Below are 14,955 nucleotides of genomic sequence, written 5' to 3' on the forward strand. Positions count from 1 at the left end.
AATTCATCTCTACTTCGGAAAACAACTCAAAATGATTCTTATTGATAAGTGAGTGCCAGTTCTCATTGAAAGAAGAGGGTTACCGAAGCCACATTCTAGTAAATGTTTCTGCACTGGGAGACAGAGGGTCAGGAGAGCCCTTTGGGGCAGTGTGTGACAATTTCCAGGGTGCAAATACTCCCAGAGTAGCTGATTTCAGGCTAGCATTGTGACATTCTTAAATGCCAAGGAGAGGAAAGGAGAGGGAAGGAGAGGAAAGGGGAGGGAAGGGGAGGGGAGGGCAGGGAAGGGGAGGGGAGGGGTGCAAGAGCACGCCAGTAAGCATGCAGCAGAGGTGCCACATTACACATCTAATCACCCCAGGAGCATGAACAGGGGTAAAGTTAGCACACAACACTAGCTGTAAGTTTTAAGAATGTATTGCCTTTGTTTTTCATATCAGTTAAGTGTGTATTTAGAAAATCTTAATAATAACTGTGTACAACAAGGGGCTCATAAAAGTCCTGGAAACGCAGCAGTCAGTTTTCATGTGCTTTTGGAGCCCCCCCACACCTCCCCCAAGCACTGCCATTTGGTGCCTGTCACCCTTAAACATGCCTGGCAGTCAAAAGGCACCAGGAATTTGAGGAAACATTGCTAGTAAGAAAGAGGCCAAAACAAACAAACAAAAAATGAATAAACAGCAGAAAGAAAACCTAGGCAGAGATAAGAAAAAAATTAAGTAAATTTTAAAATAACGAAACATTAATAATGTCAGAGAGAAAAGACAAGATGCTATACCTTAGTAACAAGAATACCCAAAAGTCACATTTAAAAAAAATGGGCAAGGACTTCATGACTAAAACACCAAAAGCAATGGCAATGAAAGTCAAAATTGACAAATGGGATCTAATTAAACTAAAGAGCTTCTGCACAGCAAAAGAAACTACCATCAGAGTGAACAGGCAACCTACAGAATGGGAGAAAATTGTTGTAATCTACCCATCTGACAAAGGGATAATATCCAGAATCTACAAAGAACTTAAACAAATTTACAAGAAAAAAATCAACCCCATCAAAAAGTGGGCAAAGGATATGAACAGACACTTCTCAAAAGAAGACATTCATACAGCCAACAAACACGTGAAAAAATGCTCATCATCACTGGCCATCAGAGAAATGCAAATCAAAACCACAATGAGATACCATCTCACACCAGTTAGAATGCCGATCATTAAAAAGTCAGGAAACAACAGGTGCTGGAGAAGATGTGGAGAAATAGGAACACTTTTACACTGTCGGTGGGACTGTAAACTAGTTCAACCATTGTGGAAGACAGTGTGGCGATTCCTCAAGGATCAAGAACTAGAAATACCATTTGACCCAGCCATCCCATTACTGGGTATATACCCAAAGGATTATAAATCATGCTGCTATAAAGACACATGCACACATATGTTTAGTGTGGCACTATTCACAACAGCAAAGACTCGGAACCAACCCAAATGTCCATCAATGATAGACTGGATTAAGAAAATGTGGCACATATACACCATGGAATACTATGCAGCCATAAAAAAGGATGAGTTCAAGTCCTTTGTAGGGACATGGATGAAGCTGGAAACCATCATTCTCAGCAAACTATCACAAGGACAGAAAACCAAACACCGCATATTCTCACTCATAGATGGGAACTGAACAATGAGAACACTTGGACACAGGATGGGGAACATCACACACCAGGGCCTGTCGTTGGGTGGGGGGAGGAATAGCATTAGGAGATATACCTAATGTAAATGACGAGTTAATGGGTGCAGCACACCAACATAGCACATGTATACATATGTAACAAACCTGCATGTTGTGCACGTGCATCCTAGAATTTAAAGTATAATTTAAAAAAGGAAAAAGATGAGTTCTTAGAAATAAATAACTGAAATTAAAAATATATGACTGAAATTAAAATTTTAACAAAAAATTATTATCCTGTTTACGGAAATTAGAGCAAAAGTCAACAAGATGCAAAACAGACACAAAATTTTAAAAATTAAATGATCTATACAAGAGAGATACTATTTGATTAGTACAAGTTCCAGAGAGAATGAATAAAGAAAACGTTGATGAGGAATTTATAAAAGAATTTGGGGAACTTTTCCAGACTGAAGAATGTGAGTGCCTAGGCTACAAAGATTCACCCACATATAAATAATAGAAATAAGAAAGACCAGAGTTTTACAGCTTCTAGGTACTAAGAGTAAAAGAAAACCCTTTTCGAAAGCTTCCAAGGAAAGTGGGGAGAGGAAGAGTCCAACACAAAGCACCAGGAGTCACAATGGCATGCCATCACCCCACCCTGGGGTCTCGACAATGAGGACCACACCTTCAAAACCCGATGGAAACTACTCCTGATTTAGCTGTCTATCCCCAGCCAAACCCACAATTCAGCATGAAAGTAGGAAGTAAGATCATGATTTAAATTGCCATTTTCCATATGCACCTTCTACAGAAAGTTAGTGAAGTCTCTAATTCACCAAAAGACAGGCAAAACTATGAGTGGATGAGACGGTGTCCGCTTGGTTTTATCTAAAAGTTACCAGACACGCTTCCAGTGACAACTACAGCCTCAGTCCCATTGTCCGAACAAAGGTAGATCAAAGAAATGAGATTGAGGGCATCGAGTGGCTCAGCCATCCTGGGATGCTCTGGGAAGGGGTGTCCACAGTGACAGGGCTGGTCCAGAAGGGACAGCGTCAGTCCAAGAGGACGTGATGGCGTCACCAAGAAGGGATGAGAGGGCGAGTTGATCTAGTATTTTGTATTTAAATTACAAGAATTTAAGGAGGAATTCATAAAATGTATGCAAGAACTTAAGCAAACGGAATAAAACAATTCTTAACTCCAGGGAAAACAAAAAGTTGTATAAGGGAAAACCTCAATCATTAGCTGTTACAAGACCTGGCATAAATGGTAGGTACATGTAAAGACTATAAATAATATTAAGACAGTGTATCAATGTGACAAGTCACCAACAATCCACATGGTGTGGCCCAAGGGTCATAGCTTCATCTAAAAGTTATCAGAGACACCTCAATGACACCTGCAGCCTCGGACCGGTCACCCTAACAAAGGTCTTTACCGTCAGGCACTGCTGCCCTCTTGAAAGGTTCTGTTATTAGCCTTTTTGCTGAAATCACACAGAGTAATGAGCCTTAATCTAAAGGAGTTAGTTTGTTTTGGTGACACACAAGCTACTGGGACAGTCCTTTGAGGGGATTTTTGAAAAGGGCAGAGGAATTTGAGAGCTCCTCAGAGGCCATTAGGAATTCTTCTCTGTGACATCCATGTTCCGGATGTTCAAATTAGCAGCCATCCGGAATGTCACATCTGCCTCTGCTTAGGCGAGGAATAATGAAACCTATAGTCATAATAAAGATCATTCTTGCTTTTCCTTGTGTAGAAAAGAAGGAATGCTACCAGCTGAACTCCCACACAAACCCATATGCCGGGGCCAACAGGTGATACTTCAACAGCATCCAAAGAAAGTAGTAAAATTTAGCAACCCTACAAATGAAATGTTGACTCCAGGGACCTAATGTTTTAGCTGGGGAAATAAATCCCCATGAAGCTAGCTTTCCAAAACAAGATTTTAAAAGGTCCACAAAACTACCACACTCCTCTCTGAATGGATTCCCAGGGAGCCCCGGGCCCCCGACAACCTCCCCTCCATTGTGACATTTCCGTTATGAGGCTGTGTTGCCACTGCACGTCATCACGTGTTGATGGAGGCATCGCAACGCAACAGCCGAGTATCGGCTCCGGCCTTCTTCAGCTCTCTGTTGTCTCCATCACCTCCCCTGGGGGCACTGTGACATTTCCGTTGTGAGGCTGTGTCACCACTGCGCGTCATCACAGATTGATGGAGGCATCACAATGAAACAGCCAAGTATGGGGTCTGGCCTTCTTTGGCTCTCCGTTGTCTCCGTCACCTCCCCTGTGGGTGCATGGGACGGGCTGTGAAGGGCTGTCTCAGTGTGCGGCAGGGAGTCAGGGCATCCAAAGGTCCAAGGGGACTTGCTGAGTGACCTTGGTCAAGGCAATGGAGCCCACTGTCTTGGTTTTTCACTTGCCTGGGCAGGTAGACACACTCGGGAGGAGGTATCAAAAATGATTCCTGAGCTTAAGTCAGCTATTACAAGCCTGTGTCTGGTTCTCCAGCTCTGGAGATGCCCAGTGCATAAGACCCCCGATTTAAAGAGAATGCCGATGGAGTCTGGCTGCCAGACGTTTTCTCCTGGGTTGCAGCACTGGTGGAGAGGGGAGGCATCTGGAGGAGGAGGAGAGCTGATGTCAAGCGCGTACGAGCCCACACCTTCTCTCTCAGGTCCTGGGTTCCTTTCTGAACCATGGATGAGAAAATGAGAGGAGTAAACAGGACTGATTTCACACTTTCTGCCTAATTATCATGGCAAAGAGAAGGAAGTCATCCCCTGGAGTGATGACCTAGCTTCTTCAGAACTTTCTTGGAATGAGAAGAAAACTTAATCCATGGTTATTAAATGGATTATTACTAATCATATTATTAAAATAGAAGAGTCCGTCTTTACTGTAATTTTTTCCTGGGAGACAGGTGCAGCATCTTCCAGTGAAGAAGACGTGACAGCCGCGGGGGCACACGCATCTCTGTACCTGCAGGACTTGGCTCTGTAGCCAGCAGTCACAGCCCTGGCAGAGCAAATGGGGTGTCCAAGGCCACAGAGGTCTCAGTCAACATTCCTCATGGTTGGCAAGACTCACAAAAGAAGAAATCTGAGTAGAAGATGGGTGGTTACAGGAAGGATTCAGGGAGCACCATTCATGATTGAGACCACTGACTTTTAAATTACATTCAACTCTAGTTTAAATTGATGTGACCCCAGCACAACATGATTTTGCTCTGGAGACAGTGTTGAGGCCAGAAATTAATTCTCCCTAGTGGACCGTCAAAGTGAGTATATAAAAGATAGAGTAAGTCAGTCAGCCCAACAGTGAACACTGCTTTACTCAACCTGTCGCATTATTTTTCATTACCATTATATATTATCTGATCTCTGCAAGTACTCAACATAGATGTAACTTTAAAAATAATTCAGTTATCAAATATATTCAAAATAATAGAACAGTCATTGTTTCCAAACAGTATACTAATCGTAGTTCATTGAAATGATCCACATTTGAACCATGTTCAAATTAAAAGAGCCTTTGCAGACGTCTCAGAGTGTCTCTGTAATAAGAGAGAGGCAGCGTTTTTCCCAGGGACAAAGATGAAACCTCAGACTAATGAGGAATCTTTGTTTGTTTCCCCATGATGAATTTTTTTTTTTTTTTTTTTTTTTTTTTTTTTTTTTTGAGGCGGAGTCTTGCTCTGTCGCCCAGGCTGGAGTGCAGTGGCCGGATCTCAGCTCACTGCAAGCTCCGCCTCCCGGGTTTACGCCATTCTCCTGCCTCAGCCTCCCGAGTAGCTGGGACTACAGGCACCCACGACCTCGCCCGGCTAGTTTTTTGTATTTTTTTTTAGTAGAGATGGGGTTTCACCGTGTTAGCCAGGATGGTCTCGATCTCCTGACCTCGTGATCCGCCCGTCTCGGCCTCCCAAAGTGCTGGGATTACGGGCGTGAGAATTTCATTTTTATGGTGACAAACAGGAAAGCCTGTCTGTGACACCAGGATAAACATCCTGTAAATACGACGGTCCATTGGCTTTCATGGTTTCCAGATTTCTTTCCCAAAACGCGTGTGGCTGAGATGATGTGATTTAATGCTGTTGGCAATTTTAGAGCAAAAAGAAAGGTTTCCACATATGAGACAGGTGTTGTCACACGGTCTGGTGGGCAGGACAGGAGCATGTCTCTCCCCAGCATCTCAGCACCTGCCGTACGCAGAGATTGTGACTTTCCGATGAGATGTGCACTCACTCGCACTGGTACATCTAAGCATCTCAGCACCTGCCGTACGCAGAGGTTGTGACTTTCCGATGAGATGTGCACTCACCTGCACTGGTACATCTAGACGTATTGCACTGAAAAGTCTAGAGTTTCTTTTAAACTATCAGCAAGGAGTTAAACATGGAAATCCAGGAGGAGCCCTTTACAGAAAGACATCAGCGTGAATACTACAGCCTGATAACTTATAAATCATTAACTTAACACTGAAGGTATTAAGTTAATAAATGCCGTATTAAAAGATGACTCCGTTTTCACTGGTCATGAACTCTTTTTTACTTTTATTTTTTTGAGATGGAGTCTCACTCTATCACTCAGTCTGGAGTGCAGTGGCGTGATCTTGGCTCACTGCAACCTCTGCCTCTGTGGTTCAAGTGATTCTCCTGCCTCACCCTCTTGAATAGCTGGGATTACAGGTATGTGCCACCTCGCCCAGCTAATTTATGTAATTTTAGTAGAAACAGGGTTTCACCATGTTGCCCAGGCTGGTCTCAAACTCCTCACTTCAGGTGATCCCCCTGCCTCGGCCTCCCAAAGTGCTGGGATTACAGGCGTGAGCCGCCATGCCCGGCCTGCCATGAAAAGTTAAGGCTATCCCCAAATTTATTAATTACATTGCCACAAATCTAGAATGTTCCAGGTGTGGTTTCTGCCAAATGAACTTCCTCTTTTTACATTTGCCTGTTGACCAATGAACGCATCAGCTCATCAGTAATTCAAGCCCCCTGGACTTTGCGTAAGCAGAATGCGTTTCTGTGGGCCATGCCATCCATGATTTCTTATCCAGTGTCCTCATCCTCAATTCACATTTCTAAGGCGTTTCCCACACAGGGAATGGTCCTTTCCTAATCCACCCAGGCTTCCTGCAGGTGACTTTCAAATGCTTCCCACCTAAGGAGGATCAGGAGCACCCCACCTGCTGACTGAGGCCAAGGAAGCGCAAGACGTGGGAGACATAAGGAAGGCAAGGGACTCCTCGCCACTTCTGTTATCCTGTCTCTTCCTCACTCTCTCTCTGCCTCTCTATTCCCTCCTCTCTCTCTCTCCCCCTCCTCTTCTTCCCTCTCCTCCGGCCCCTTGTCTTTACCTCCTGCATCCAGCTGCACGAAGCCGTGCTCCTGCGTCTTGGTCAGTCACTGCAATGGCTTCCAGCCCTGTGTTCCCGGCTCCGGACACTTCCCCTGAGCCCCTCCCCACGTGCTACCATGACTGGAGCAACTTTCCTGGAAATAGGATTCGGATGCCTGAAAGTCGACTGCAGGTCCTCCTGCCTCTTCCAGCCGACCCCTGCTGGGCTTCCTCCCACCCACTCCACTTTGCCACAGAGTCCCCCTCCACCCCACTGGCCCTGCCCATCACTCACACAGCTCCCTGTTTCTTCCCCACCACACAACTTACTTGTGTTCCTGGACACACCACACCACATTCACTCCTGACCCCTGGGAGGTCGCCTCTCCGCTAGGAAGTCCATTCTACACCCGCCAGGAATGGACCCAGCCCTCCTCCCCCGAGCCCTCCCAAGGCCACGCCTGCCCGGTCTCCCTCACTCCCCTGTAATCATGCTGTGACCTTGGGGCTCCTTCTGACCTCTAAACTTGTCCTTTCTGTCACTGGTTGCACACTATACCATATCCCCACTGGATGTACAGAGTGATGGGATGCCATCCCCACTGGGTAGCCAAGTTCGTGCCAGGGATGCAGACGGGCTCTGTTAATGTGGGCAGCAAGAAGGGAACAGCGGAGGCTGAGACTGAGCCTGGATCTGTTCTGGGGGTGTCCATCTGAGCGTGCACGGAAGGAAAGCATTTGTGCTCAGAATGGATTCCCAAAGAGACCATTTGCTCACCTTTTTGGCTGGTTTGAAATGTTTTGAATATTTTGAAAGATGCTCGGAGGCCACACCTTGCTGACTGGCAACAAATGTGTGGTGTCCTCAGCGAAGATGGTTCAAAAGCAGCTGTCATGACTTGGCACTGCTCCCCACCAACACATCAATTAAATAAACATAATTCCCTACCATCTAGTTCACTGTTAATAGATAGGACATGGATGGAGCCCTGAGTGTTTGGCTGTCTTCTAACTTGGATGGAGGCTTCATAGCCTGAATTTTGACCAAGCCATGGGCACATTTTCCTTACAAAATAAGTAACACTTATGTCCAGCTAACATGCTACACACTAAATATGCGGTGTGATGTTGGGGCCCTGTGTGTTCTAAGCATAAGAAGGGCCAGCTCTGGATTACTTTTGGAGCAGTGCCTACGCCTTCACATTCATTACTTCATTTGATATCATAACATTCATTTTCCACGTAAAGAACGGAGGTCCAGAGAAGGTAGTGCCTCTGCAGGCTCACACAGCCGTGGAGAGCAAATTTGGAGGTCCCCCGCCTTCTGCTCACAGACTCACGCCCTCTCCACCATCCCATAGCCCCTACACGGTATCAAGCCCCACCGCAGGCAATGCAGCTTTCTCTAGTCCACGGTTGACCAAGCCACTCCTGTTTCCAAGCCCTTCTGCCGACCCTGTTCTAGGAAGTGCCTCCTACACGATGCCCAGACAGGAAATTGCCAGGCAGAGACCCTTCAGCTTCCGAGCTCCAGGTTGGAGGGAGGGAAACTCAGCCATAGGCAGCCATGAGCACGTGAATGACAAAGTCACCAGCTCACCCACCTGGGCTGTCTGAGTGTCAACTGAGCTGGGGAGGTAAGCATTTAGAAAATGTACCCTTAGGCAAAAATCCACAGGTGTACTTATTAAGAGGATGTCCTCAGACCAAGAAAACAGTATCAACCTCACCCAGCCTGCATGTCCTTTGCCACCAGGGACAAGAAGGAATGAAACACCTGACCTTAGGGGCTTCATCATCCCATACTACAAGCACTCAAGTGGGGACAAAACCCATCACACTTGTTGTGACAAGATGTGAGTGTCCAGGCCCTCCTGCCGAGGGAAGCGGGTCAACTGGGACCCGGGATTGACCAGATCCATGGTGTGTTCAGCCTGCTGCTGACCCATCACAGCCTCTCTGATGGGGTGAGCCCTCCAGGTGCACAGTTAACGTGGGATATTGATCCCATCCATTTGCAGGCATCTGGCAGCAGTGAAAGGGTAAATTGACAACTCTGTTATTTGACTCCAGGAAGAATGTAACAGGAGCACCTTCAGGAGCACATCAGAAATATCTGAGGACAACACGCCTGCCCCTGAGAACAGGGCCGTGTGTCAGGATATTTTCAGGGTATATGAAATCTGGAGCTGCTGCTTGTAAGTGCATTGACCCCTTCTCACCATTAAATACTAACAGGGACCAGGCTTTTGTCAACAACAGTTCTAGGAGGGACTAGACAGCAAGAGCGGGAGAGAAAGGAAAAAGAATGGAGAGCACACGTGTGGAAGGAACAGGGAAGAAAACAGAAGGGAGAGGAGGGCGGGAGCTCAAGGTTGTCAGCGACAGGAAAGGAAACGCGCCACCCTCCCGGCAGGAAGCCAGCCCGGTGCCCGGAGGAATCTGGAGAGCCAGCCCCGAATGTGGAGGGTGCAGGGCCTCAGGGGCTGTTGGAGAGCCAGCCCCGAATGTGGAGGGCGCAGGGCCTCGGGGGCTGTTGGAGAGCCAGCCCTGAATGTGCACGGCGCAGGGCCTCAGGGGCACACAGCTGACGCTTCCTGCAAGTTCTCATCAGGGGCCGCTTGGGGTGATGGCGGCAACACTAGCTCCTGTGCCAGGAACTGTTCCCAGTGGCCTCATATCACCAGACGACTGCTTAGGGCCCAACTTCCCACGACGGGGTCATCACTAGGACGCCCTCTCCGTCAGCCGACATCCACAGTCACTGGTGACCGCAATCAAAAGTAATCATGAAACCCTTACAATGGCCGAATCTCATTCCTCCCGGGCTGGGTGAAAGTGAACACGGGCCTGGGGCCAGCACCAGGGCCAGTCCACCTCCTGGAAATCACTAATTGATAAGGAGCCAGGCACCCTGTGACAGACGTCTGTGGAGCAAAAGCTGCTATTCCCAGATTCAATGCAAACCAAGCCTGAGGCCAGGAATTCTGGACAGGCAGTGGAGCCTGTGGCCAGGGCGGTTTATTCCGGGGGCCGGCCGAGGGCCAGCCTGCTCCGCCTTCATTCTGGGTTCCTGCAGCCATTCCCCTTCGATTCCAGGAGCACCCACAGATTGCATATCTGTGGCATCGCCACAAATGTAATGAGCAGAGGAAATTGATGGCAGCTCCAAGTAAATTACAGTTTAAAAGACAAGGGAGGTCCCCAGAGACGGCCAACAAAGGGGAACTCAGCTGACCAGGCCCAGGTAAAATTGAATTGGATTGTTCCCTACCTGATTAGCATGACAACAGTTCCAGTGTTTAAATAAAAAAAAAAAGTCATTCTCTTTAAATGAAAAGGGGGGGCAGAAGCCCATCTTCCCACAAACACAGTTATCTTTAAAAATGTCCAGTCTAAGATAGGTCGGAACTGTGCTCTAAACAACATTCTGCAGAGAATGGGCTCTTAAATAATCCCCTCTCAATCCTTATATTTTCCCTTTTTATTTGGACGGGAACTGACCTGTTTATATATGTGCAGACACGAACAGATACACACACAAGCATATATAACATTTTCGCTTTAGGAAGGACTGAAGGTTAGCTTGGCCTGTCGCTGCTAATAATTGAATTCATTTTCCATTTCTTGCTTCCACAGGGAGCCTGGGGTCTCCCTCCCATCGGTGTGGGTCACGCTTTCCCTTCACAGGCATATGTCTTCCAGTTTGGTGTGATGGGAACAGCTCTGGTTCTAAATATTAGCTGGGAGCAGGTTTAGCTGGAAGTAACGGCAGCAAAACCCTGAGGGACGAGTGACTTCAACCCTACAGGAGCTTGCTTGTCCTCCCAGGAGGGAGCGCAGAGCAGGAGGGCCAGGGAGGTCCTGGGGCTTCAGAGACCAGGCTGCTCCCGCAAGGGATGCCTCATGACCTGTAATGGCACCTGTCATGCTCACGCTCCTGATGTCTTTCTGGCTGGTAGGCAGGGCCGAGGGATGAAGAAGGGCACATTCCATGCCTTTCCAGAGCTGTTCAGGTTTGATCTGACGAGCTAGAAAGCAGGCTCGTGGTCGACAGCCACTGCTGCGGAGGCTGGGAAATGCAACCTTTATCGGGGACAGCTCAGCTCAAATTTGGGGTTCTGTGACCCAGGGAGATGGGGAAGTGGACGTGGGCGGCCCTGCCAGCACACTCTCCTGCAACGTGAGAACTAGAGAACGTTCTCTCACGCTCACTGAGTGACTTCTGGGATGTGACGCGTTCCACCGGAGCGTCTTCGTATGAAAATGGAAGACGGTCTGCACGGTCCTGAAGCGTTCCCAAGAACCCCTTTCTCAACTGGTGTCCACCGGACCACAGCCGCATCCATGGCACTCATGCACAGATTCTTCCCCACCACGGAGCTCCACGCCATCTCCTGCCCTACATCCCTGTGCCGCCCTGCCTCTTCCACCTCGGCGATGGCCCCTCGCTGCCATCGTCCTCCACACGCTGCCACCACAGCCCGGCTCCTGCTTCCTGAAGGTTCATCGTCAGTGCTCCCCACAAGGAGGCCAGGGGGTGGCCCTGACCTGGGTTTCTATGACACTTCGTCTCCTGCTTGTTTAGTCAATAGCTACGGTCCTGTGACATGCACTCAGCTCCACCTGGGTGCTACTGAAATAAACCTGTGTGATGCCTGTGCAGAAAGCAGGTCATGTGGCAGGCCCAGAGCGGAAACCCACAGGAAGGTCTATAAGGGTGGCCCTGGGCAGGTGTCTGGGAACCTGGGTTTTGGAAGGGTTTCCACCATTCCCTGCTGAGAGGGGCTCTTTGTGTAAACATGTGGTTGATGTGGAATACCTGCTTTCCCTCTGGGAGTCTGGAATCCTGGGGTGTGCTGAGCAGAGGGTGCCTGTGTGACAAGCCTCCAGTAAAAACCCTGGACATGGAGCCTCTAAGGAGCCCCCCTGGTGGAAGACATTTCACGTCACACTCACTCCAGGGCCGTCAGAGTCACTCCAGGGCCGTCACACTCACTCCAGGGCCGTCATTCACTGCAGGGCTGTCACACTCACTCCAGGGCCGTCAGAGTCACTCCAGGGCCGTCACACTCACTCCAGGGCCGTCACATTCACTGCAGGGCTGTCACACTCACTCCAGGGCCGTCACACTCACTCCAGGGCCGTCAGAGTCACTCCAGGGCCATCACACTCACTCCAGGGCCGTCACACTCACTCCAGGGCCATCAGAGTCACTCCAGGGCTGTCACACTCACTCCAGGGCCGTCAGAGTCACTCCAGGGCCGTCACACTCACTCCAGGGCCATCAGAGTCACTCCAGGGCTGTCACATTCACTGCAGGGCTGTCACACTCACTCCAGGGCCATCACACTCACTCCAGGGCCGTCACACTCACTCCAGGGCCGTCACACTCACTCCAGGGCCATCAGAGTCACTCCAGGGCCATCACACTCACTCCAGGGCCGTCAGAGTCACTCCAGGGCCGTCACACTCACTCCAGGGCCGTCACACTCACTCCAGGGCCATCAGAGTCACTCCAGGGCCATCAGAGTCACTCCAGGGCTGTCACACTCACTCCAGGGCCATCACACTCACTCCAGGGCTGTCACACTCACTCCAGGGCCGTCAGAGTCACTCCAGGGCCGTCACACTCACTCCAGGGCTGTCACACTCACTCCAGGGCTGTCACACTCACTCCAGGGCCATCAGAGTCACTCCAGAGCTGTCACACTCACTCCAGGGCCGTCACACTCACTCCAGGGCCATCAGAGTCACTCCAGGGCCGTCACACTCACTCCAGGGCCGTCACACTTATTCCAGGGCCATCACACTCACTCCGGGGCCGTCACACTCACTCCAGGGCTGTCACACTCACTCCAGGGCCATCAGAGTCACTCCAGGGCCGTCACACTCACTCCAGGGCCGTCAGAGTCACTCCAGGGCTGTCACACTCACTCCAGGGCCATCACACTCACTCCAGGGCCGTCACACTCACTCCAGGCTGTCACACTCACTCCAGGGCCGTCAGAGTCACTCCAGGGCCGTCACACTCACTCCAGGGCTGTCACACTCACTCCAGGGCCATCAGAGTCACTCCAGGGCCGTCACACTCACTCCAGGGCCGTCACATTCACTGCAAGGCTGTCAGAGTCACTCCAGGGCCGTCACACTCACTCCAGGGCTGTCACACTCACTTCAGGGCCGTCACACTTACTCCAGGGCCATCACACTCACTCCGGGGCCGTCACACTCACTCCAGGGCTGTCACACTCACTCCAGGGCCATCAGAGTCACTCCAGGGCCGTCACACTCACTCCAGGGCCGTCACACTTACTCCAGGGCCGTCACACTCACTCCAGGGCCGTCAGAGTCACTCCAGGGCTGTCACACTCACTCCAGGGCCATCACACTCACTCCAGGGCTGTCACACTCACTCCAGGCTGTCACACTCACTCCAGGGCCGTCAGAGTCACTCCAGGGCTGTCACACTCACTCCAGGGCCGTCACACTCACTCCAGGGCTGTCACACTCACTCCAGGGCCATCAGAGTCACTCCAGGGCCATCACACTCACTCCAGGGCCGTCACATTCACTGCAAAGCTGTCAGAGTCACTCCAGGGCCGTCACACTCACTCCAGGGCTGTCACATTCACTGCAGGGCCGTCACACTCACTCCAGGGCCGTCACATTCACTCCAGGGCCGTCAGAGTCACTCCAGGGCCGTCACACTCACTCCAGGGCCATCACACTCACTCCAGGGCCGTCACACTCACTCCAGGGCCATCACACTCACTCCAGGGCCGTCACACTCACTCCAGGGCTGTCACACTCACTGCAGGGGAAACAAAGCACATCCGTGTGACTACACTGGGAGGGGGCCTGGAAGCCTGTCCCTGTTTCCCCCACATACCTTCCCTCTTCACTGAGATTGCCCCGCATCCTTTTGCTGTAAAAAGCCACAGTTGTGAGTGTGATGGAACCCTGGGTTCTCTGAGTCCTCCTGGAGAATCGTGGAACTTGGGGTGGCCTGGGGGACTCTCGACAATCTCTATCCTCAGAGAATTCACAGGGGAGATGGGGGGAAAGGGTTAGGGTGACAGACACCACAACACAGTGACCTAAGTATGAGTCGTGAGCTCAGTGTTGTGGGAAGGTGAGATGGAGACTGTCACTGGGGATAGTGAGTTTGCATTTTGGGAGGGGGTGATCTGGAGGGTGGATGGGATGGAGGGGAGACTTAGGCCAGAGGAACAGCAGGCCCAAATGCACAGCGTTCAAACACAAGGTGCATGGAAGCCAAGCCTGATGGAGGCCTGCAAACATTTAGAGTATGTAGAGGGTAGGGCACGTGAGAGCCATGGCAGGATGAAGGAGACAGTGAGCAGGGCAGTGCTGCCGCCCCTCCCTTACCATGCTGAGGCACCCAGGTGCACACAGGGTTCAGAGGGTGGCACCAAGCATTGTACTCCAAGGTCGGTGGTGGGGGGGCCCACATGGTGGGAAGGACCACCAGCCCCTGACCTGTCCCCAAGCTCCTCCCATCTCTAGCTCCTCCCCACCCATCTTAACCCTTTCTAGGAGATGGCTCTGCTTTGTATTGACCTACGGCTGAAGCTTCTTCACTGAATAGAAAGGTAAAAAGTGGATTCTGTTCTCTCTGTTGAGCATCATCAATGTGAAAGTCCAGGACACCCAATCAGAGACCAGGGAGTGGCTCTCAGATTTCAAATGTAAGCTCAGGTCACTCGTTAGTAGTCAAATAAAACGAATGTCACCAGAAACTTAAAGAGCTTTTACTTCTCTAATTATTTGTATCAATTCTCTGTTTCAAAGGCTAGTGAATTTTGGCTTGCCTTCGAATGCCGCACTAATATTAAAAGAAAGTTGTATGAAAAAATGCTCATCCTCACTGGTCATCAGAGAAATGCAAATCAAAACCACAATGAGA

The 14,955-nt window shown here is 49.9% G+C and overlaps 1 protein-coding gene across 1 annotated transcript in view; it reads right to left on the bottom strand.

Moving 5' to 3' along the window:
- LOC105485285 (homeobox-like protein HDP1) overlaps positions 1–14,955 on the bottom strand; it is a 454,750-nt gene that overhangs the window by 260,837 nt on the left and 178,958 nt on the right. The gene's annotated exons all lie outside the window — the stretch shown is intronic.

The sequence above is a fragment of the Macaca nemestrina genome, chromosome 16 (assembly GCF_043159975.1).
Source record: "Macaca nemestrina isolate mMacNem1 chromosome 16, mMacNem.hap1, whole genome shotgun sequence".
NCBI lineage: Eukaryota > Metazoa > Chordata > Mammalia > Primates > Cercopithecidae > Macaca > Macaca nemestrina.